This window comes from Narcine bancroftii, chromosome 1 (assembly GCF_036971445.1).
Source record: "Narcine bancroftii isolate sNarBan1 chromosome 1, sNarBan1.hap1, whole genome shotgun sequence".
NCBI classification, from domain to species: Eukaryota; Metazoa; Chordata; class Chondrichthyes; order Torpediniformes; family Narcinidae; genus Narcine; species Narcine bancroftii.
This window is the reverse complement of record NC_091469.1, coordinates 301718013-301742892: the sequence shown is the minus strand read 5'-3', so window position 1 is coordinate 301742892 and position 24880 is coordinate 301718013.

Here is a 24880-nt window from a genome sequence, read left to right as displayed (position 1 = left end):
TGTCACGGTGGCCAGTGGAGAGCTCGCCATATAACACGATCTTGGGAAGGCGATGGTCCTCCATTCTGGAGACGTGACCCATCCAGCGCAGCTGGATCTTCAGCAGCGTGGACTCGATGCTGTCGACCTCTGCCATCTCGAGTACTTCGACGTTAGGGATGTAAGCGCTCCAATGGATGTTGAGGATGGAGCGGAGACAACGCTGGTGGAAGCGTTCTAGGAGCCGTAGGTGGTGCCGGTAGAGGACCCATGATTCGGAGCCGAACAGGAGTGTGGGTATGACAACGGCTCTGTATACGCAATGGAGGTACCCACACCAAAAAGAACACTGATGGAACAATAATCGCCGGGAGTGGCATACCACCAGAAGGCTATTGCAAGTCTGACCTGAGGTTCCAGAGGCCTTTGGCATTTTGTGTTCTTATGCCTTGGGTATGGCCCCTGTTGGTAACAATGAAATCCAAGGTAGCACAAAACTTTCGTAGATTCTCTCGCCACTGGTCATCATCGTATTTTTCGAAGACTTAGATCCAGAATACGTGTCCCTCAGGTCTCTCGCTCTTCCACATCCTTCTGTTATTATGTACCTTTTCGAGGTACCAAGCATTTTTTACAGCAGACTCTCAGCTCAGTCACATCAAACACATCACAAGTTATATGCAAATATCATTAAAATTCTGCCACCTGAGATAAGGTATTCAGTGTCTTTTAGGACCCATCATTCTTTACACCAACTTGTAGATAAGGAGGCTGATTCGCACATCTTCAGGACGTCCAAAGCAGTCCGATGTCACCTTGCACAGCATGAGATTATATCATTTCCGCCTTGTTCATGTTGTGTCATTTGGACACTTCCGATTGAAGGTAGACCAGACCTATCTCCGGGGATAGCTCCTTGTAAGTGTGAACATGTGCGGCACCCCAGTTAGGAATGTGAAAAGCAAAAAACACCATTCCTATCTGGAGACACTGAATGACCGATTTAGTGGGATGCAAGTGAAAAGGGGGCATTAGATGGAGTTATACTTCATTGTTAAAGCTGTATTGATCTAGCTGGTGAGACTATTCCAGCCACACTTCTGGTCAATGCCTGTGGGTGTCAGAAGGCAAGTCATTACAGAATACCCAGCCAGAGGCCTATTTATGTGACCAGTAAAATTTTTGGTTGAAGTTAACTCCCAGTCAGTTGATAGACAGGATTCATTGAACATAGATTCTCTATTGTTGGAGATTGGCATTGCTTGGCATTTTCATAGTGTAAATGTTCCTTTATCATTTATTAACCCAGATGTGAATGTTGTCCCTGTCTTATTGCATAAGCGGTAGGTTCATTTGATGAGTTGTGAATGGAATTGAATGCTGTGCAATCATTCGGGAACATCCTTACTTCTGACATTCTGGGAAAAAAATTCATTGATGACACCTCTAAACATAATTGTGTCTAGGACAAAGCCCTAATGAACTGTGGTGATGCCCTGGGGCATGGCTGATTGATATCTGTAACCATCTTTCTTTGTGTAAGGTAGGACTCTAACCACAGGAGTATTATTCTTTTGAGGCCATTGATATATATATTTTCACTGTCTTTAGTCGTGTGCCTGTTTACCTTAAAAGAGTGGCTCAATTATAAGAGATTCTTCAGAGATGTGCCAAAGAACCTAATTACTTAAACTTTTCAATAATGATTAGATCGATCTGGAGTTGCAGCTAGATCCTCATATAAGATCAATGCTTCTTTCACCAGCACACAAGATTACAAGAGCTTGATTTGAGCTGGATGTAATTTACAGCTGAAATTCCTTCAGCTTCACCAACGATTTGGAGAAGCCAATGAAAGCTAATATAAACTCGTCAAAAGTTCCAGCTTGGGTGAATAAAGTCAATGTTCTGATCGAAAGGTTATATACTCATCCACAGAAACAGGCATCTAAGCAAAGCACAAGAAAGAAATGAATCAGCAATGAGATTTGTTTATGGCAGGTCCCCTGTACTGAATTGATTTTGTCAAACCCATTCATATCATTTTGAAAAAAAAATTGGCTGTGTCCTTTGTCATTCTTAATATACTAGTAGATCAGTGCTGCACATTCTAAGCAGTGTTCTTTCATCTCTGGTTTGAGCTTGTCTCACAATTCTCAGCCCCACTCCAAATTAAATATTTACCAAGCTCTTTTCCAAAGGTCATAGGAGATTTCTTGAAATTGCTTTTGAACGCCAAGGTATCCAAATGAGCTGATTACAATTATTTTCCAACTACATTCATTTCACAAATAAAGTATTATATTTGAGAGGTACAACAACCTGGATTGTGCCCGAAAGCTGGAGTTCGTGGGCCAGGATTTATAAGACCACCAGAGGTGGCTGCAGATGACTTTGGACTTCCACGGAAAGTTACCAGACCATCTACAGCACTGGTCTGAAAACTCAGAGGTGCAATTGAAAATCTGTTGTTTAACAGCTGAAGGCCATAGAACCTTTGAATGCAAGGGGATTGTCCATTGTGGCCAACAGATATTGACATGGATCCTGTCAGTTTCTGGTCTAAATGATCACGTTTGATTCAGTCCACATGTCAATTAAAAAAAAAATTAAAAATATTTTAAATTAAAAATGTATTCAAGCAATATAAATGTGTAAGGGTTAAAATGCATTTCATGCTTGCAGGAAAATTTTGTTTGTGGTATTAAAAATGTTGTTTACATTTTCTTTGCAGCCTCCTTGCAACTTCTTTGCTTCAGGATTAGCAAACTTTTCTTTGTTTGCTAAAGAGGTAAAGATGCTTAGTTTTAGTTCCTTTGTTCTATGAAATGGAAGAAATTAGAATGTTCTGACTTTTTTATTCACCATCTAACAAAGTTTTAGCACTGTCTAACAATGTTTAACAGCTTGTAACAATGTATAACAATTGATAATAATGTTAACAATGTTTAATATCATTTAATAAACTTTGGAAAACTCAACTCAACTTTAGTATGGATTTGTTTGAAAGAGTCATATACCGCAACATCGATTGAGGGTGGAGATCTTGTCGCTGAAGAGGACTTCACCATCTGAGCTGTGCAGAGGGCTTTGGACTTGGGGTGAGGGGCCGTACACAGCCTTTAGTGTCTCATAAAAACTAGGCTCATTTTTTTTCTCTGGCCAGGAAGGCTTTGCAAGGTGAACCTTGTAGGCAGATCGCTTCTTTGCCAGCAGCTCCTGGATATCCTGTCTCCAATCTCTTTTCAGTGCCAACCACTCAGTCCAAGAATCTGCCCTGCTCCAGCTCCCTCAACAGCACTTGAGTCTAGGGCTGGATGAGGTCCTTACCTGGGAAGAGACATATAAGGCAATTGAATAACTGAAAAGTGGAAAAGCAGCAGGTATGGATGGAATCCCCCCCAGAGGTCTGGAAGGCTGGTGGCAAAACTCTGCATACCAAACTGCATGAGTTTTTCATGCTCTGCTGGGACCAAGGAAAGCTGCCTCAGGACCTTCGTGATGCCATCATCATCACCCTGTTCAAAATCAGACTGCTCAAACTACAGGGGAATCACTCTGCTCTGCATTGCAGGCAAAATCTTCACTAGGATTCTCCTTAATAAACTAATACCTAGTGTCGCCGAGAATATTCTCCCAGAATCATAGTGTGGCTTTTGCACAAACAGAGGAACTACTGACATGGTCTTTGCCCTCAGACAGCTCCAAGAAAAGTGCAGAGAACAAAACAAAGGACTCTACATCACCTTTGTTGACCTCACCAAAGCCTTCGACACCGTGAGCAGGAAAGGGCTTTGGCAAATACTAGAGCACCTCGGATTCCCCGCCCCCAAAGTTCCTCAACATGGTTATCCAACTGCACAAAAACCAACAAGGTCAGGTCAGATACAGCAATGAGCTCTCCGAACCCTTCTCCATTGACCACGGCACGAAGCAAGGCTGCGTCCTCCCACCAACCCTCTTTACTATCTTCTTCAGCATGATGCTGAAACAAGCCATGAAAGACCTCCACAATGAAGACGCTGTTTACATCCGGTACCGCACGGATGGCAGTCTCTTCAATCTGAGGTGCCTGCAAGCTCACACCAAGACACAAGAGCAACTTGTCCGTGAACTACTCTTTGCAGATGATGCCGTTTTAGTTGCCCATTCAGAGCCAGCTCTCCAGTGCATGACATCCTGTTTTGCGGAAACTGCCAAAATGTTTGGCCTGGAAGTCAGCCTGAAGAAAACTGAGGTCCTCCATCAGCCAGCTCCCCACCATGACTACCAGCACCCCCCCCCCCAAGATCTCCATCGGGCACACAGATCTCAAAATAGTCAACCAGTTTACCTACCTCGGCTGCACCATTTCATCTGATGCAAGGATTGACAACGAGATAGACAACAAACTCGCCAAGGCAAATAGCGCCTTTGGAAGACTACACAAAAGAGTCTGGAAAAACAACCACCTGAAGAAACACACAAAGATTAGCGTGTACAGAGCCGTTGTCATACCCACGCTCCTGTTCGGCTCCGAATCATGGGTCCTCTACCGGCATCACCTACGGCTCCTAGAACGCTTCCATCAGCGCTGTCTCCACTCAATCCTCAACATTCATTGGAGTGATTTGATCACCAACATCGAAGTACTTGAGCTGGCAGAGTCCGCAAGCATCGAATCCACGGTGCTGAAGACCCAACTGCGCTGGGTGGGTAACGTCTCCAGAATGGAGGACCATCGCCTTCCCAAGATCGTGTTATATGGCGAGCTCTCCACTGGCCACTGAGACAGAGGTGCACCAAAGGTACAAGGACTGCTTAAATCTTTTGGTGCCTGCCACATTGACCTCCGCCAGTGGGCTGATATCGCCTCCAACCATGCATCTTGGCGCCTCACAGTTCGGCGGGCAGCAACCTCCTTTGAAGAAGACCGCAGAGCCCACCTCACTAACAAAAGACAAAGGAGGAAAAACCCAACACTCAACCCCAATCAACCAATTTTCCCTTGCAACCGCTGCAACCGTGCCTGCCTGTCCCGCATCGGACTTGTCAGTCACCAACGAGCCTGCAGCAGACGTGGACATTACCCCTCCATAAATCTTCGTCCGCGAAGCCAAGCCAAAGAAAAGAAAAAAAGACCACAACAACATTCTGATATCCTCCAAGTGATTATAAAGGGAAATATTCACTACAGTTTAGTCAATAAAAAAAGGACTTTAAGACAATGGAAAGTTGGAAATTGGATTTGAAATTTGGACTGGATTGATTGGGCTCTGTTTAGAGCATTTTGAACTCAAAAAGGCATGATCATTAACAGAATTACTCTTATTATGTAGAGCAAAATGAAAATAACATCCTCCTCATTAAAATAAAACATTCTGGAAATGAATTTGAGGAACAGACAGAATAAAGAGTCTGATTAATAACAGCATTAATACAGAAAATAAATAAGCCCTTCACATTGAATTCTTTTGCCTTTAATAAATGAATGAATGAGAGTTTATTGTCAAATGCATAAGTACAATGTAGAGATCCAATCAATTGCTTGATTCATGCAGCTACACTGGTTCCTAAACACATGACAAAAAATAAGTGTACATTAAATTAGTGCAATGTTCCACAAGACAATAAACAAAAAAAAAATACAAAAGGAAAGTCTCACAATATTCACAGTTGCAGTCAAACAAAAAGTTTGCAGTTTCCATAATGCAGACAGATCATTAATGGTCTTGAAGAACTGTTATGGCTAGAGTAGTATGGAAAGGTTTCCTGATAGCAAATGGGAAACAGATGGAAAAAAAAGCTGTCAAAATGACTCTAGCTATAAAAGCCACAGTTTGGCTGTATTTTTGGTACTGACATTCAATGGTCACAAAATAAACTACTTACATTTCTGGATAAACATTCAGGCACACAATTCTATTTTTTGAATTTCACATTACATAGGTCTTGAATTGTGAATAGATCTGTGGAGAAGGCCAGAACAAATACTGGACATCAAAAATTCTTTCAATAATTATTTTCTAGTGTCTGACATTATGAGAGGCATAGATAGAGTGGATAGTCAGCACCTTTTTTTTTCCCATATTAGCAATGGCCAATGTCAGAAGACATCTGTTTAAAGTTAGTGGAGGAAAGTTCAGGGGATTACACCAGAAGCAGGTTATTATTCAAAGAGTGGTAGGTACCTGGAATGCATTATTGAGGGTGGTGGTGAAAGCTGATACAATAGGGGCATTTAAAATATTCTTAGCTGGATTAAGATGTAAGAAAATTTGAGGATTATGAGCTATGAGGTTGCAAATGATTAGATGGTGTAAAATAGGTTTATATAGGTCAGCATATTATTGCGGGCCAAATGGCCTGTACTGTGCTGTACTGATCTATATTCTATGTTCAATGAAGGTGACTTTAAATTAAAGCAAAGCCAAATGTTTAGATTATTGCAGCCTTTTGCAACACATCATAACACTGTTCCAAACTGCAACATAATTTACTCTAGAATACAGCACCATCAATTTTGTCAAATGAATTTGTAGAATATGAAAAATATTAAGCAATTCTCCAAAAAATTTGAGATGACGGTATATACCTTGTTATATAGTCAACATAAGGTGAACTTTTTGTAGCCACATAATAGTAACTGTAGTAAATGTAGTGCACCACTGTGGGGCGTATGCATATGTATATGTGCGTGTGAACAGTCCTGTGATGGTGGAAGACATCAGTAAATAAGTCTCCTCTGTTATTTGAATCTTGCATCTCTAAGTTATTTAAGAAGCCTACAAAATAACACAGAGACTCAATACAACTCATCTTTAATGGCACTGAGTTACATTTTGAATAAAATCTCTCCAGGATGCATTATCCCTCACCCATCTATTGGTATTGACTGGAAAATTTAGTAACCCAACAGTATCACATGGTTGTGACATGAGAAATTTAACCTCCAGCAGTTTGTTTTTTTGCTGCAGAACTATATTGTTAATAATTTGCATCCAGACTTCAAGAAAACAAAGAACCATTTGAAATAATTCAAGATCTGTTTTTAGACAGTTATTGTTATTTTCTTAAATCAATGATCTCACTTAAATACATTTACATGGCAAAGTGTTTTGTTGGTGCTCAGAATATGCTCTAAATATCTCGTGTCATGTACTACAGTCACTTGTGTCTCAAACCTCTTAATGTGCTTAAGAATATGAAAAGCAAATTGGTAATTTTGGCATGCAGGTACAATTTTGGCATTGTGCGATTTATAAAATGAGTGAGGCAAGTCAGCAGCTAATTTCACACTTCTTTCAATATTTATAAAGAATATAAAATTTGAGGAATGTCAAATAAGATGCAAATTTCTTGCTTGTGTTTTACTTCATCATACTGCCTGAATTACCCACACTCTCAGGATTTGATCAAAATCTATTGAATTGAGTAAACATAAATAATATCCATCTTCTCTGCTTTAGTCATCGGCAGATAGAACAGATTTCTCATCCATTGTGACATATGACTGATTTAAATCTGCCCCTTTTACAACCGAACAAAAAATTTCAAGCATGTCCTGCCATCTTATCCAAATAATGCCCCTCTGCTTCCTCAAAGCCATTCCATTGAACTAAAGAATACTTAATGAATGTTTACATTATCCAAATTTCCAGCTTTATTGTCAGAGTACATACATGACATCACATACAACCCTGAGATTATCTTACCTGCGGGTGAGATAGAATTATTGCTTATTGATAGTGCAAAAACACTCTCCTCAAGAAGAATACATGTAAACAAATAAAGAAGTATACCTGAACTAACTGTGCAATTCAGAGAAAAATAATCGATAAAGTGAAATACTAAGACTCTTTAAATGAGTCTCTGATTTAGTTCGTTGTTGATGAGTTTGATGGTGGAGGGTAGCAGCTGTTCCTAAATCTGGTGGTGTGAGTCTGGCATCTGTACCTCTTTCCTGATGGTAATAGTGAGAACAGAGCACGTGGATCTTTGATAATTGCCACTGCGCTCTCATGGCAGCAATCCCTGTAGATGTTCTCAATGGTGGGGAAGGTTTTGCCTGCGATGTCCTGGACTTGTGTCCATGTTGGCTAAAATTCTAGAACTATCCTTCTCCTTTTAAAATGTTATATATGTCAGCATAAAGCCAACCCCAGAATTTGCACTTAAAATATAAGTTTTGAGCTATACTTGCGGTATAAGACTATCTCAAGTCTGGCGCTTACTGCAAGAGCTTATTTCCGCAATATTCCTTTACCAACCATCCTACTGGCTAGTGGAGTGATGCTGTCACAATATTTTAAAAGGAAATTACTCAGTAAAGGTTTAAATTTTATTAGTAAATTTTAAAATAAACCATCATCTGCTCCTTTAAGAGGTCATTTAAAGCCTGCACAGAGCCAACGACAGTCAGAATGGGTGGATGGACCTTATAGTGGAGCGCTGAGAATTTCCTGTTTGTCAGCTGTTGCAAGTGGCGGCTGGTGTATACTGTTAGTTTTGTTTGCAGTGCTATTATTTTAAGGTATGTTAGGTTTATAACACATCTTTATTGTTTTAATATAACATTACTATTAATTCAGCTTCCCAAGTTCTCCAAGGATTGTCCTTACTCTATTACTTAATTCGAGATCTTAATGGAATACAGTTAGCATTAATAGCATGCAGCTATGATAACACTGGAGAACACAATTTTTTTTTAATTTCCTGAATGTTTTGCTTCCTGGAAAACATTCAAGAATTACGATAGACAACTTCAAGCTGAACACAAAGATAATTTCATATTTGCTGTATCATGTAGGAAGTGGGAGAAACATTAAAATAACTGTTTTATGGAATTTATCATGTTTAATCGAATAATGATGCAACTGACCAAAACATGTTTTGAAGCTGATTTTCATTTGTACTCAACATCTGATGCCTCTTGTGTCAGTGTCCAAAAACAGTCAGCCAGCAATGATGGATTCCAGTTGCCCTAATACCGCTTTTCCATGGTCACAATGTCCTGGTGAAACTTTTCATCATGTTTGTCACTGACAGCACCCAGATCAGCAGGAAAGAAGTTCAAGTGCAAATGCAGAACATGAACTGGATGTAGTTATGGGTTATAAAATAGATTATATCTAAAAGATGGTACGTGGTAGGAAAATTGTAAGGTGACTTTTCATGATCAATGGCCCAAAATCCATGAAATACACCCAAAAGCATTCAGGAAACATCATCTTAATTGTCCAGTGTAATGTATATAAATGGAAAGCTGAATGTTAGTTACAAATGGAAATGAACATGATATTAGATGAATGTCAGAGAGATGCAATTGTTTTAGGTGCCTGAGAAAAGGATAACTATATTGCTAACCTTCATTAATTCACATGAATAAATTGGCTCATTTAAGTGATAGACAATGACTGCCACGTTAATGAATATAAAGTGTATCTTGCTTATGAACCGAAAGCTATTATACTTTCTTCCATTTCCAATCAAATTCATCATTATGAAATTGCAATTGATGCTAAGGATTGAGAACTATCATTCACATTAAACTAACACTTAATAATGTGGCAAGATATGTTGGCACAAATAATGATCTGAAAATGAGAAACAAAGAAAGACAGGAAATAGGTTGCCTAGATCCTTGAACCGGATCTGCAATTTAAAGTTAGGAGTAAATCACAAAAGTCTGCAGGTAATGGGATTGAAGTAAAAACAATACCAGAGAAACTCAGCAGGTTCAACAGTGTTCTTTATATGGTAAAGATACAAGATAAAGATAAAGATACTGATATGTTGACGAAGGGCTCAAGCCCGAAACATTGGATATGTGTCTTTCTCTTTTCTGTATAAAGTACACTCTTTGACCTGCTGAGTTTCTCCTGCTTTGTAGTTTTACTGCTATTCAAATTTTAATGGATTATTGGTCTCAACTTCATTTTCCTCCATGATGCTTATGGCCTTTGCTTCCCTCATAATCCAAAGATCTACCTCAGGGGCTGGATGCAAAATACCCAAGGTTACTGTGGAAAGGCAGAGAAGAGACAGTTGGAGCATTGGCTATGATCTTTGAGTCCTCCTTGGTCACACAGGAGGTGTCGGAGGATTGCAGAATGGCAAATGTGGTCCCATTGTTTAATAAAAGGTAATAGGGAGAATCCAGGGAGTTATAGACCAGTGAGTCTTATGTCAGTGATGTGCAAACTATTGCAGAAGATTTTTAATGATAGAATTTATGAATATTCGTATACGATCCTTTATCCGGAACTGCTGGGGGACAGCATGTTCTGAATTTCGGATCTTTCCAGATTTCTGAAAGCCCATCTGAATTGTGCTGCACCCAACCCCTTCCAGTCACCCAGCCGTCTCCCCCGACTGCGGTCCCTTGGCTGCCTAGATGTCTCCCCCAACTGCCGATCACTCGGCCACCTGGATGTCTCCCCCAACTGCGGTCCCTCGGCTGTCTCTCCCAACCACAGTCCCTCGGCCACCCGGAAGTCTCCCCCGACCGTGGTCCCTCGGCCACCCGGCCACCTCCCCTGACCGCCCGGCAGTCTCCCCTGGCCGCCTCCCCCAACCGTCAGTCCCCTGGCTGGCTCCTACAACTGCCGGTCCCTCGGCTGCCTCCCCCAACCGCCGGTCCCTCAGCTGCCCAGCAGTCTCTCCCGGCCACCCAGCAGTCTCCCCCAATCACCGGTCCCTCGGCCTCCTCCCCCAACCGCCGATCCCCACTTGCCAGATTTTGGAGCTTTCCAGATTTTAAATGTCCGGATAAAGGATTGTGTACCTGTACAGTACTCAGGGATAGTCATCATGGACTAGTTCACGAGCCTAATTTAGTTTTTTGAGGAGGTAACAAAAGAACTTAATAAATGTGATCTAAATTAGGTGTGGTCTATATGGATTTTAGTAAGCCAATTAAAAAGGTCCCCCATGAGAGACTTGTTCAGAAGGTCATGAGGCACAGGAACCATGGAAATTTGGCTGCGTAGATTAAAAATTGACTTCCATGTAGAAAGCAGAGAGTAGTAGTGGACAGAAAGTATTCTCGCTAGAGGACAATGACTCATGGATTTCCACAGGGATCTGTTCTAGGATGTTTGCTAATTTTTATAAATGACCTGAATGAAGAAGCTGAAAGGGGCAAGTTTGCTGATAATACAAAGGTTGGAGGAGTTGTAGATTGTCGTAGGTTACAAAAGGATATAGACAGGATGTAAAGTTGGGCGGAAGAGTGGCAGATGAAGTTCAAACTAGGTAAGTGTGAGGAGTTGCATTTTGAAAGGTCAAACCTTAAGGCTGAGTACAGTGTTAATGGTTGGATACTTAACAGTGTAGTGGAACATAAGGACCTTGGGTCCCAATCCATACATCTCTCACAGGTTACTAAGATAATTAAGAAGGCCTATGGGATGCTGGGCTTCATTAGTCGGGGAATTTAGTTCAAAAGTCAAGAGGTTATATTGCAACTCTACAAATTTCTGCTGAGACTACCCTTAGAGTATTGAGTTCAGTTCTTCGAAATATGTAGAAGCTTTGGAGAAGATGCAGGGGAAATTTACCATTTTGTTGCCTGGAATATAAAATGTCATGAGAGGCAATGTTAGCTGAACTAGGACTTTCCTCTTTGGAGCAAAGAAGGATGAGAGGTGACTTAACAGATGTCTACAAGATTCTGAGAGGTACAAAAGGGTGGACAGTCAGCACCTGTTTCTCAGGGCAGGAAAAGCAAACAACATAGGAAGTGAAAGGAAGTAAGTTTAGAGGAGACATCAGGTTTAAGATTTTATTCTACACAGAGAGTTATGGATGACTAGAAAGCTTTGCTAAGGGTGGTGGTGAAGGAGGCTGAAACATTAAGGGTGCCTAAGAGACTTTTAGACAGGCTCATGAATGAATGAAAAATAGAGGGTTATGAGGTAGAAAGGGTTTTGGTTTCTTTAGTTTGAATATATAGGCCAGCACAACTTCGAGGGCTGAAGGGCCTTTACTGGGCTGAAATGTTCTATGTTCTATTTTTTAAAAATCTTTAATGAGCCCATATTGATGTGGTTACATTGGTGTACCAGTGGTGTGATGGCCCCCCTTACCTTCGGGGTCCCTAGGCTTCAGCCCACTCAGTCTTATGGTTAATCCACCTCTATGCGTGCCCTCCCACCCATATCTACTTATGTCCTCTTGCCTGTGAGCCTGTGTTCTTTCCCTGCCCCTCCCCCCTCCATTTTATTCTTTTTCTCATATCTTGATGAAGAGTTCAGGCCTGAAATGTTGGTTATATATCATTATTTTAGCTACATAAAGAACTCTGTGAGACTTGCTGAGTTTCTCCAGCATTTTTCTGCGAACTTAAATCTATGTGAGTTTTAGACTCCCTGACTCTGAGAAAAGACTATGACTGCTTGCCTTATCTATTCCCCTCATGATTTCAGCCTCCCATGATCCAGCAAAAATAGCCACAGCCTATCCAGCCTCTACTTAGAACTCAAGCCTTCCAGTCCTGAAAACATTCTTATGAATCTTTTCTGCGTCCTTTCCATTTAATGACATACTTCCTATAGCATGGGACTAGAAGTGCAGATAGTGTGGTCTGGCCAACATCTCGTACGGTTAATACATGATAACGTATTTCAATGCCATAACCAATGAAGGCAAGCATGAGGCACAGTTGGTGTAGCAGTTAGTGCAATGCCTTTACAGCACCAGCAATCTGGATCGGACCTGGGTTCGACTCCCGTCCTGTCTGTAAGGAGTTTACTAATTGACAAATATCAAAATAAATTGTACCATTTAAGTAATCTAAATAAGGTTGCCAAATTTTGATGAACATACTATATCTATTCCTAAGACTATAAGTAATCTTCTCAAGGGGAATACAACTTGGCACTTCCATGTTCCAATGATCAATGTGAAGTAGGGAATCAGGTTTCCATGTTGTCGCTATCCATTTCCTGGCTATTGACAATACAATTTTAATATATTTATATTTACTCTGGAGAAGTTAATTTTCATAACTGCTAAATCCCCATAAGAAACAATTCCTGGTCTAGAGGGAAGTTCACCCCACAATTTTTGTCAACACCTCCCCCAATTCTATCTAAAAGTGTCTTAATTTCATGCATAACCAGGTGGAATGTAAAAGGTACCAACATCTATACCAGACCTAAAACATCTTTTAGAAAATTCTGGTTTATTTTTATATATCTTTTGAGGTGTGACATATGATTGGTGCATAAAATTATAATGAATCAGTCTATATCTAGAATTAATTAAGGTAGTCACACTAACCACATATAGATCTCACCAGTATTGTGGATCAATTACAATGCTCAAATCTGATTCCTATCTCTCTCTTGATCTATGTAGTCCAGATTTTGGGCTTTGATCTTAGATCAGAGCATATATATTAGAGATAAATTTGGTTGCATTCCCCTTTCAAATTGGAATATCCATGTCTAAGCACATTAATGGTCTCCACTTTTCCCTCAAAAAAGATCACAATTGGTGATAGCAGAAGAATGTGTTGTTAGGTAGATTATATTTATTTTTAAGTCCATCAAAAGGCATAAATTGCCTTGATCATAACAATCTTCAATGCACCTGAAACCATGCTGGCACCAGGTAGCCAAGATTCTATGACCCAAAGTCATGAGTATTAAATTGTTTTGTGATAGAGGCATCTTTGAGGATTTTAATCCTATAAATCCTATAAATTCTTTTATTCCTATAAATTGTTTCATTTTATCCCAAATATAAAGTGCATATTTCAATAATAGGTTATTTGATTTTCTTTTGATTAATTTAAAATTCCATTTATAAATAAATTCTTCTGCCATCTTGTCTCCTACTATGTGCAAACAAATTATAGCCCAGGAAGGAATCACCTCATTAAAAAAACAGCAACAAAACACATTTGTACAGCTGAATAACTTTTTTTTTAAATTCAGTCATTTTGACCCTTCCAATTTATAATCCCAGGTCAATTTATCCATGGAATTTCTATAAACTTTACCTGTCTAAATGAATGAACAAATATGTCCATTAAGAATTTTTTTTTTAAAGATTGGGTAGTGGGTTAAGCAAGGATTGAAAAAAAGTATTGAAGTCCTGGCATTATCTTCATTTTTACACAATTTTCTCGGCCTAATAATATGATGGACAGGTTTATCCAACTATATAGATCCTCCTCAATTTTCTGCAGCAAGGGGAGATAATTAATCTTATATAGATAATTCAAATTACTATTAAATTTAATCCTCAAATACTTCATATCAGATTTGGCCCAATTAAACTGACTGCCATATTGATATTGGGAATGGTCTCCTTTGCCTAAATGTAAAATCTCACTCTGTCCAGTTTATTTTATATCTGAAGACTTTCCCATAATTATCAAGAATGATCTTAAGTTTTAGCAGAGAACCGGCCAGGTCAGTCAAATATATTAATATATCATCAGCAAATAAATTTATTTTTTTATTTTTCCTGCTCCATTTTAAATCTCTTTATGTCTACATCCTGTTTGACAGCTTCAGCCAATGGGTCTATTGCCATAACAAATAGAGATGTAGATAGTGCACAACCTTGTCTACTTGATCTATATAATGAAAAGAATAATGAAATCCATCCATTAGTAATTATTTTAGCTTTTGATTGATGATAAAGTGCTCTTATCCCATTCATAATATTTGGCCTAAACAGAATTTCTCCATTGTTTTAAATTTAAAAATCCCATTCAAGCCTATCAAAAGCCTTTTCAGCATCCAAAGTCACTGTTACGCTTGAATCCACCTTTGTCTTTGGCTAAATATAATAAAGTAAATAATCTGCCATATTCTGGTCTATGCTTACCTTGTTAGTTGGTGTTCCAGGACCCAGGGCTGTGTACAGCCATCTTGAATCCTATACGAATCTTCAGTAGGCACATGTGCAGTGGGTTTGCGTATTAGAGTTTGGTTGGTGCATGCATGAAAGTTATGCACCCTGAACATATTAAATTTGTGTCCTTAACTCTAAAGCATGCGCCAACTGAACTCCACTACGCAAACCCACCACGCATGTGCCTACCAAAGACTCGCGCATTCACACAGGAATCAAGATGGCTGCATCCAGCCCTGGGATCCCAGAACACAAACTAACAAAGTAAGTACACACATTTTGCCACTTACATGCCCTGTATCTCTGATATAGTTTGTGATGTACATCATAAATCACGTAACTTTTATATTTTTATATTTATTTTTAATTCTGAGATATGTGAGGATAGTTGTAAGTCACATAGGTCATAAGTCGGGGACCACCTGTATTTAAATTCAAAAAAATTTGTCATACCATTCTACCAATGGCAACTCTGGTAGCTCATTGATTTGTGTCCATTTTCTTTCAACCATCCCTGCATATTTTATTTTACTAAGTGTTTTCATGAAAAAAAATTCATCCAATTCCACTTATCAATTTGTAGAAACTACTCACAAAATAAAATTTCATTCTCTCTGGTGGACTGTTTCATTATCCAAGCTCTAAAGGTCTTTGTGGTATTGATGACATTTGAATACATATTCTCATCTAGTTTTTGACTCATCGGCATATTGTACAAATTATTTATGTAATTGCCTTATCAGAACAGACCCTAAATATTTAAACACATTATAAATAAAATACCAAGTTGACTCATCTCAGTTAATCTCAGCACACTAGTTATTTTGCAAACTAAATGAATCTTCAATAACATTAACGCTCACCACATTTCAACAGCACTTGGATCTGCACTTGAAGAGCTATGACCCATAGGGTTAAAGATCTTGTGCTGAATGATGAACTTCAACTGGGTATCAAAGTAATCACAAATTACAGGTGCTGGAAATCTGAAATTAGAAACAGAAGATGCAGGAAAAACTCAGCAGGTAAGGCATAGAGTTAATTCTTTAAATTGAAGATCTCCTTCTATGTTGAAACTTCTCTGCATTTACAATACTCTAATACATACTGCCTTAAGCAGAATTATTTTAAATATAGAACATAGAACACTATAGGCCCTTGAGCCCACAATGTTGTCAAAACCTACTCCATACCAAGTTAATGTTCTCTACCTTACACCCATAACCCTCTATGTTAATTGCATTCATGTACCTATCTAACAATCTTTAGAATGTTCCTATTGTACCCACCCACCACTCTGATGAAGGAACTCAGTGGGTTGACCAGCACAAAATTTTCATAGCTTCCTCATGAGATTCTCAGTTCAAAGAGTGTTGTCAGTGAAACTCACATCCTGAAAAAAATATGCAACCAAAATTTCAACAGAAACCTTTGCACTGAAATATAACCTAACAGTTCTTTGACTTATTCAGTCAGATTCCTAAATAGGCTTCTGCATGCATTAGAAATCAACATATATTTTCTTACTTCAGTTTTAACATTGTTTTGTTCTGCAAAATAGCAAGGAACTGCATTCAAAAAAATTAGATAATTTAGTCTCAGCAGTCTTGATGATCTGAAAGGCAATATTTTGCGTTCTCAGATTGTGCCTTTTAGGATATTAACCAATGATTTAATGCAAATATTTTTAAAGTTTATAAATACAGCAGAATAACAGAGCCTTCAAGCCCACAAGTCTCTGCCACCCAAATAACCACACACACACACACACACACACACACACACACACACACACACACACACACACACACACACACACACACACACACACACACACACACACACACACACACACACACACACACACACACACACAAACTTCTTACAGGCAGCTCCAGATACAAACCTAGGTTGCAATAGTTTTGTACAAACTGTTTTCTTAAAATTGTATATTGATAACAACAAAAAGTTTGATTAAAAATCTTTCTTAATGGTGTTTATAATGTTTATTCAGGGTGATATTTAATAGTTATGATTGAAACCTTCACCAATTAAAGAAAACATATTTTACACAAGGCAATACTGTACTGACAAATTTAGAAACACTGCTGGTGTAAGCATGTGATTTAAAGGTAGCTATAAATGTATGCAATTATGTAAGCTATTTCTCTGCTACCTGACCAAATGAGTGTTTCCAAAAAAATCTGCTTTTGTTTATGACCCAACGGAACTCTTCTAAATATATGTTGCTGTAGAGAAGCAGCTTTGCTTGTGAAAGATTTCAAACCTAGAGTTCATCATTCTAAGTTCTTGAAAAGTTTAGCTGAAATCTTGTCTCAGAGAAGGTGAAGAAACAGAATGTCCCATTAAATGGGTAGATGAAAGAAAGAGTGCAGATAATATTTAGAAGTTTCATAAGAGCTTAAGGGTGGATGAAACACACAGTAGTGCTTGATGAAGGAAAATAAGACAAAAGTTTTTATGGATCCTATCTGCTTGAATAGACCAGTAGGGAGAAATACCCTTTTGCTATGCCATGATTTATTATAACCCTTTGAACCATCTAATTATATCCAAAGTGTACCTTTGACAGTAGTAAATGATAATTTTGAAGTGCTGGTTGAGGGATAAAGTTAGCACCAAAGAATATCTACACTGAAACAGTACCAACATTGAAATCAGCCTCTTCTCTTTTGGTTGCAAGTGATTTGACTGTGCATGTTTCCATAACATCTGTTTTTGAGGCTTATGAATATCCAAAGCTCGCTGAAACAAAACCAAAACACATTTACATATGTAATGAATTTATTTATTCACTGAATAAGAGTGCTACAAAGAAATTGGAGCAAATATTTGTTAAAAAGAAACAGTATTTGTATTAAATTCATGTATTTTCATTCAGTAAATTGCTCACTGCAGGTATTATCATTTTTAATCTTGTAAAATGTTAAATGATGAAAAGGAAGAAAATGAGAAAGAGCTGTTTAAGCATTTGTGGACTCCCAGATGGTGTAATTACTAAGAACAGTTGTTCATAACTAATGTATAAAATATACTCAGCTTCTAATAATAGCACATTTTATAGAAAAAAATAACAATTATATAACAACTGGCAAAATACACAATGCTTCATAAACTAATATAAAAATAAATGATGCCAACCCAACTGGTATAAAATATTCTGCACGTTAATCAACATTCACTTTAATAAATTGAACTATCAATGTTGCACCAATCTGTCTCTGCAAAAATGTTATGGATGTATGTTAGCCCTGTGGATGAATGCAGTCATTTTTGTCTGAGATCTTGTGGGAGCAATACTTGCCAAGCACAAGATCAAATTTAGCAAACATGATACAGATAGCCTAGCACAGCATTAGTACAGCACCAGCGACCTGGGTTCAAATCCGCTGCTGTCAGCCAGGTGTTTGTACATTCTCCCAGTGTCTGTGTAGGTTTAATCTGGGTGCACCCACTTCCTCCCACCCTCCAAACACATATGGGATTTGTAGGTAAATTGGTATAATTCAACTCATGAACCAGAAGGTCCTGTTATCATTCTGTATCTCAATTAAAAAATGAAAATAAAAAGAAAATATTTGTCTCCAGCAGTGAAGATTTTGTAGCTCAGTGGCCTTTGATCCTATACTTTCACCTGTCCATCACGACCTCCCTGATACTCTTGAAACCAAGCTACAAGAAGTATTTTGTTTGTTTCTGATAACTAACCAACAAGCAGAGCATCGCTGAGATCCTTCAGGGGAAACCATGGATGAAATCAACATGGTGTTAGGGAGAATATGTATACTCCATGCAGTCAAGATACCACCAAGGTTTCTGGAATGATGAGGCAGCCACTTTACCAGCTGCATCACTATGGTGCCTCTTTCCTTCTTATCCCAGCATTTATCAGTATGCTACTTTTTCTTTTTCTTTGGCTTGGCTTCACGGACGAAGATTTATGGAGGGGGTAAAAGTCCACGTCAGCTGCAGGCTCGTTTGTGGCTGACAAGTCCGATGCGGGACAGGCAGACACGGTTGCAGCGGTTGCAGAGGAAAATTGGTTGGTTGGAGTTAGGTGTTGGGTTTTTCCTCCTTTGCCTTTTGTCAGTGAGGTGGGCTCTGCGGTCTTCTTCAAAGGAGGTTGCTGCCCGCCAAACTGTGAGGCGCCAAGATGCACGGTTTGAGGAGATATCAGCGGTGGTCAATGTGGCAGGCACCAAGAGATTTCTTTAGGCAGTCCTTGTACCTCTTCTTTGGTGCACCTCTGTCTCAGTGGCCAGTGGAGAGCTCGCCATATAACACGATCTTGGGAAGGCGATGGTCCTCCATTCTGGAGATGTGACCTACCAGGCGCAGTTGGATCTTCAACAGCATGGATTCGATGCTGTCGGCCTCTGCCATCTTGAGTACTTGGATGTTAGGGATAAAGTCGCTCCAATGAATGTTGAGGATGGAGCGGAGACAACGCTGGTGGAAGCGTTCTAGGAGCCGTAGGTGATGCCGGTAGAGGACCCGTGATTCAGATCCGAACAGGAGTGTGGGTATGACAACGGCTCTGTATACGCTTATCTTTGTGAGGTTTTTCAGTTGGTTGTTTTTCCAGACTCTTTTGTGTAGTCTTCCAAAAGCGCTATTTGCCTTGGCGATTCTGTTGTCTATCTCGTTGTCGATCCTTGCATCTGATGAAATGGTGCAGCCGAGATAGGTAAACTGGTTGACCGTTTTGAGTTTTGTGTGCCCGATGGAGATGTGGGTGGGCTGGTAGTCATGGTGGGGAGCTGCCTGATGTAGGACCTCAGTTTTCTTCAGGCTGACTTCCAGGCCAAACATTTTGGCAGTTTCCGCAAAACAGGACGTCAAGCGCTGAAGAGCTGGCTCTGAATGGGCACCTAAAGCGGCATCGTCTGCAAAGAGTAGTTCATGGACAAGTTGCTCTTGTGTCTTGGTGTGAGCTTGCAGGCGCCTCAGATTGAAGAGACTGCCATCCGTGCGGTACCAGATGTAAACAGCGTCTTCATTGTTGAGGTTTTTCATGGCTTGGTTCAGCATCATGCTGAAGAAGATTGAAAAGAGGGTTGGTGCGAGAACGCGGCCTTGCTTGACGCCATTGTTAATGGAGAAGGGTTGAGAGAGCTCATTGCTGTATCTGACCCGACTTTGTTGGTTTTCGTGCAGTTGGATAACCATGTTGAGGAACTTTGGGGGGCATCTGATGCGCTCTAGTATTTGCCAAAGCCCTTTCCTGCTCACGGTGTCGAAGGCTTTGGTGAGGTCATCAAAGGTGATGTAGAGTCCTTTGTTTTGTTCTCTGCACTTTTTTTGGAGCTGTCTGAGGGCAAAGACCATGTCAGTAGTTCCTCTGTTTGCGCGAAAGCTGCACTGTGATTCTGGGGGAACATTCTCGGCGACACTAGGTATTATTCTATTTAGGAGAATCCTAGCGAAGATTTTGCCTGCAATGGAGAGCAGTATGATTCCCCTGTAGTTTGAGCAGTCTGATTTCTCACCTTTGTCTTTGTACAGGGTGATGATGATGGCATCACGAAGGTTCTGAGGCAGTTCCCCTTGGTCCCAACAAAGCTTGAAAAACTCATGCAGTTTGGTATGCAGAGTTTTGCCGCCAGCCTTCCAGACCTCTGGGGAGATTCCATCCATACCTGCTGCTTTGCCTCTTTTCGGTTGTTCAATTGCCTTATATGTCTCTTCCCGGGTGAGGACCTCATCCAGCTCTAGCCTTAGGGGCTGTTGAGGGAGCTGAAGCAGGGCGGAATCTTGGACTGAGCGGTTGGCACTGAAAAGATGTTGGAAGTGTTATGACCATCGGTTGAGGATGGAGATCTGGTCGCTGAGGAGGACTTTGCCGTCTGAGCTGCGCAGCGGGCTTTGGACTTGGGGTGAGGGGCCATACACAGCCTTTAGAGCCTCGTAAAAACCCCTGAAGTCACCAATGTCCGCGCTGAGCTGGGTTCGTATGGTGAGGCTAGTCCACCACTCATTTTGGATCTCCCGGAGTTTGCGCTGAAGATGGCTGCATGCGCGACGGAAGGCTTGTTTCTTCTCTGGCCAGGAAGGCTTTGTAAGGTGTGCCTGGTGGGCAGCTCGCTTCTTTGCCAGCAGCTCCTGGATTTCCTGGCTGTTTTCGTCGAACCAGTCCTTGTTTTTCCTGGAGGAGAAACCCAGTACCTCTTCAGTGGATTGCAGTATGGTAGTCTTCAGCTGATCCCAGAGGGTTTCAGGGGACGAGTCCGTGAGGCGGATTGCATCCTCGAGCTTTGCTTTGAGGTTTGCCTGGAAATTTCCTCTCACTTCGTCTGACTGCAGGTTTCCAACATTGAACCTCTTTCTGGGGGCTTTACTGTTCCTGGGCTTTGGCTTGAAGTGAAGGTTGAGATTGCAGCGAACCAGCCGGTGGTCAGTGTGTCATTCCGCGCTGGGCATGACCCTGGTGTGGAGCACATCTCGTTTGTCTCTTTCTCGCACCAGGACGTAGTCCAGGAGGTGCCAGAGTTTGGATCGGGGATGCATCCAGGTGGTCTTAAGGCTGTCCCTCTGCTGAAAAAGGGTGTTTGTAATGACAAGCCGCTGTTTTGCGCAGAGCTCCAACAGGAGGCACCCATTGTCGTTGCACTTGCCGACACCATGCTTGCCCAGGATTCCTGGCCAGGCTTCTGAGTCTTTGCTGACGCGAGCGTTGAAGTCGCCAAGGATGACAACCTTGTCGGCTGTTGGGGTGCGTTGAATGAGGTTGCGCAGGTCAGTGTAGAACTTGTCCTTTTCTTCTGGTTCCGCCTGGAGGGTTGGAGCATAGACACTGGTGAGGGTGATGCGACGCTTGCTTTGAAGGGGGAGTCGCATGGACATGATCCGGTCCGAGTGACCTGTCGGGAGGTTTTCGAGTTTGGAGGCAATGGAGTTCTTGACCATGAAGCCTACACCAGATAGGCGTCATTCATCCATAGGCTTGCCAGACCAGTAGAGTGTGTAGCCCGCGCCGCGTTCTTGGAGGCTGCCTACATCTGCAAGGCGGACTTCACTGAGAGTGGCTATGTCGATGTCAAGTCTGAGGAGTTCATGTGCAATGAGGGCAGACCGACGCTCAGGTCTGTCGGCCTTGTCTAGCATGGTTCTGATGCTCCAGCATGCTAGCTTGAGTTTGTGAGCATCTTTTGAGGGGGAGGACGTGGAGGGGGAGGACGTGGAGGGGGAGGATGTGGAGGGGGAGGACGTGGAGGGGGAGGACGTAGAGGGGGAGGACGTGGAGGGGGAGGATGTGGAGGGGGAGGACGTGGACCTGTCCTCGGGCCTGCGCAAAGGAGCTTTTAGGTGGAGTGCAGTGCGCGCAGTACTGGCTCCACCCTTTACACCCATGGTTCGTGTGCCATGGTCAAGCAAGCTGGAACGAGGCAGCGAGGTCCTTGGGTCGTAGGTTTTATATCGGAATGGCCTTCTCCTATGCAGGTTTCTTACCCGGGCTGGAGAGGCCTGCCTCCCCTCCTAGGTCAGACCATACTGCCCGGACCGGGGCCAAGGCCGCCACTGCTTTCCCTGTGCCCGGACTGGAGCTGCCGACTCCTACTTTCTGCCCGGACCAGGGCCTCCAACTGCCTCACTCGACCGAGGCCGAGGCCTCCGCCTCCCCTTCGCTCTTGCCCGGATCGGGGCCGCCGCCGCCTACCCTCTGCCCGGACTGGGGCCAGGGCCGCCGCTGCTTTCCCTGTGCCCGGACTGGGGCCGCCGCCTCCTTCTTTCCATAGGAAACCCACGCAGACGTGGATTTATAAACTCCATACAGACATCAGGGATTTGAACACCAGCCCCAGTTGCTGCTGTTGAAACAGCATTGGGCTAACCACGACGCTAACTGTGCAACCCTATCTTTCTCACCATCTTCTGCCTGCAATCAATTGTTTACATCAGAAATTCACCAAGGACCAGAGTGGGATTTGGGTTCCATTTTAGTCTGTCAGTATAATAATGGACGTGCAACTTCTTTGAATACAACACAACTGTGAACAATGGCTCTTTCAATTGGATTTGTTGTTTTCTAGGGGATTAATTTTATTATTACTGTTTAAGGAATTAAAATTAATCTCATTAAAATACCATATTCGCATTTCACACTTTGGAAGATCGTTTCTTTTTTTATTCACTCCACTATGCCTGTTTTCTTGTATCAATTCCTCTAATTCTCTGCAATACTGAATCTTATTTTAACTAATGTAATTAACAGATCATCCTGAATTTCAAGGTTAATGTGATCAAACTTGTCTCTTTACTGGTTCTATTTCCTGTTTTAATTCAATAATTTGCTATCTGACCAATAAAATTCCAACAGCACCTCAGAAAGTACGCTCTAAGCAGATTTAACTCTATTAACTCTAACCGAAATGGATAAAGAAGTCTATACAGTTTCTCCAAGAAAGCTTAAAAATGCAAACCTGCCCTTTCAAATTATACATTCCATTCCATCTAAGTAAGAACAATTTAGTCAAGACATGCACACCAAACAAGATTAAAATTATAAAATTATGTCTGCCAATTATATAATTATGTTATTGCAATTAAAAATGTCTTAGAAAGCAATTGATGACTAGTTTACTTTCATGTTCATGGCAAGGAGAGATTAAATCAAATTAGAAGGATGAGTGATAGTCTCCTTGGACTTTGATAGTCTCATTGGACATTCATCGTTCTATGAAGGAATGGGTTTAATGCTGAGAAGTTGTTTTCTCTGGCATAATAGATCAGAACACTGACTGGGCCAGCCATTCAGAATTGCGACAAAGAGAATTATCTAAATTCAGGGCCTTTGGATTTTCAGACTTTTGGGGATATAGATACACAATTTGTATATATATGTCAATATCTATCTTTATAAATGAAATAGTCAAAATGGTGACATATCCTGAACTGCAGTAGGCCTGGGAAAGTGGGGAGCGGAGGCAATAGCACTGCACCACCCGGTCCTAATGCTGGTGAATCTACATAGGCTTTAAATGGCCTGTTAGAGGAGCCAACTGTTTTTTATTTAAAATCCTGCAACCATGGGATCTGTGCCTGTGACTGTGCTTGATAGCAGCCTTGCGGGGTTGCAGACTTTGAGGACATCAGGGCATGAGAAACAGGAAGAACACCCCGCACCCCCAAATCCCTCCTTGAGAAAGAAAAGTGGAGGAGTTAACACTACAGGTCAGTGACCATGGCAATAGACCAGGGAGGGGCTCAATGGCCGAGTGACCCACACAGGCTGCAGGCGACTTGCAGTCGGGCAGACCTGCAGAGGCTGTGGGCTGATGGAGACTGGCTCAAGGAAGATCCCGAAGGGCTTTGGTTGCTGAAGGTTTCCTGATCATATCAGAGGTCTGGATCTGGAGCACAGGTTTCCAATTTTTTAAACAGGAGTTTGTGCGGCTGCAGAGGCTGTGGAAGCTCAGGAAGCGAATCCACGGAAACTCAGTTAGGGGCACTGGATGAAAATAATGGCGACTCTTTATCCGCCTTATGACAGAAAGCAATTTCATGTAATATTACATGTCAATAAAGAAATCTTGAATCTATATCTGCATGTCTCCCTCTCTCTCTGTCACATACATGCTCACACACACACACACACACACACACACACACACACACACACACACACACACACACACACACACACACACACACACACACACACCGCACGCACGCACGCACACACGCACACAAAGCAAGGACAAATTTAATGTTTTCTTTGTAATTTACAGTACCAATTTTATTTTGAGGAATTGAGATGCCACACATAAAAAATTATATTTTCAAGTACAGTAAGGTAACAAAGTGGAGAAAGAAGGAGTTGGATGGAACTGAAAAACTTGAATTCATGGTCAGCAGCACATAGAAGCTCACTAAAAATGGTGGAAGGAATGCATCAGTTAGTGCTTATAAATGTGAATATGCTGACAAAATTAGCAATACAGGTCTCACATTATTCTTACTATAGCATCCTGTCCATTTTTGGTTCACCCGAATCATAAAGATAATCCTTAAGGTTAACCTCCAGGTTGAG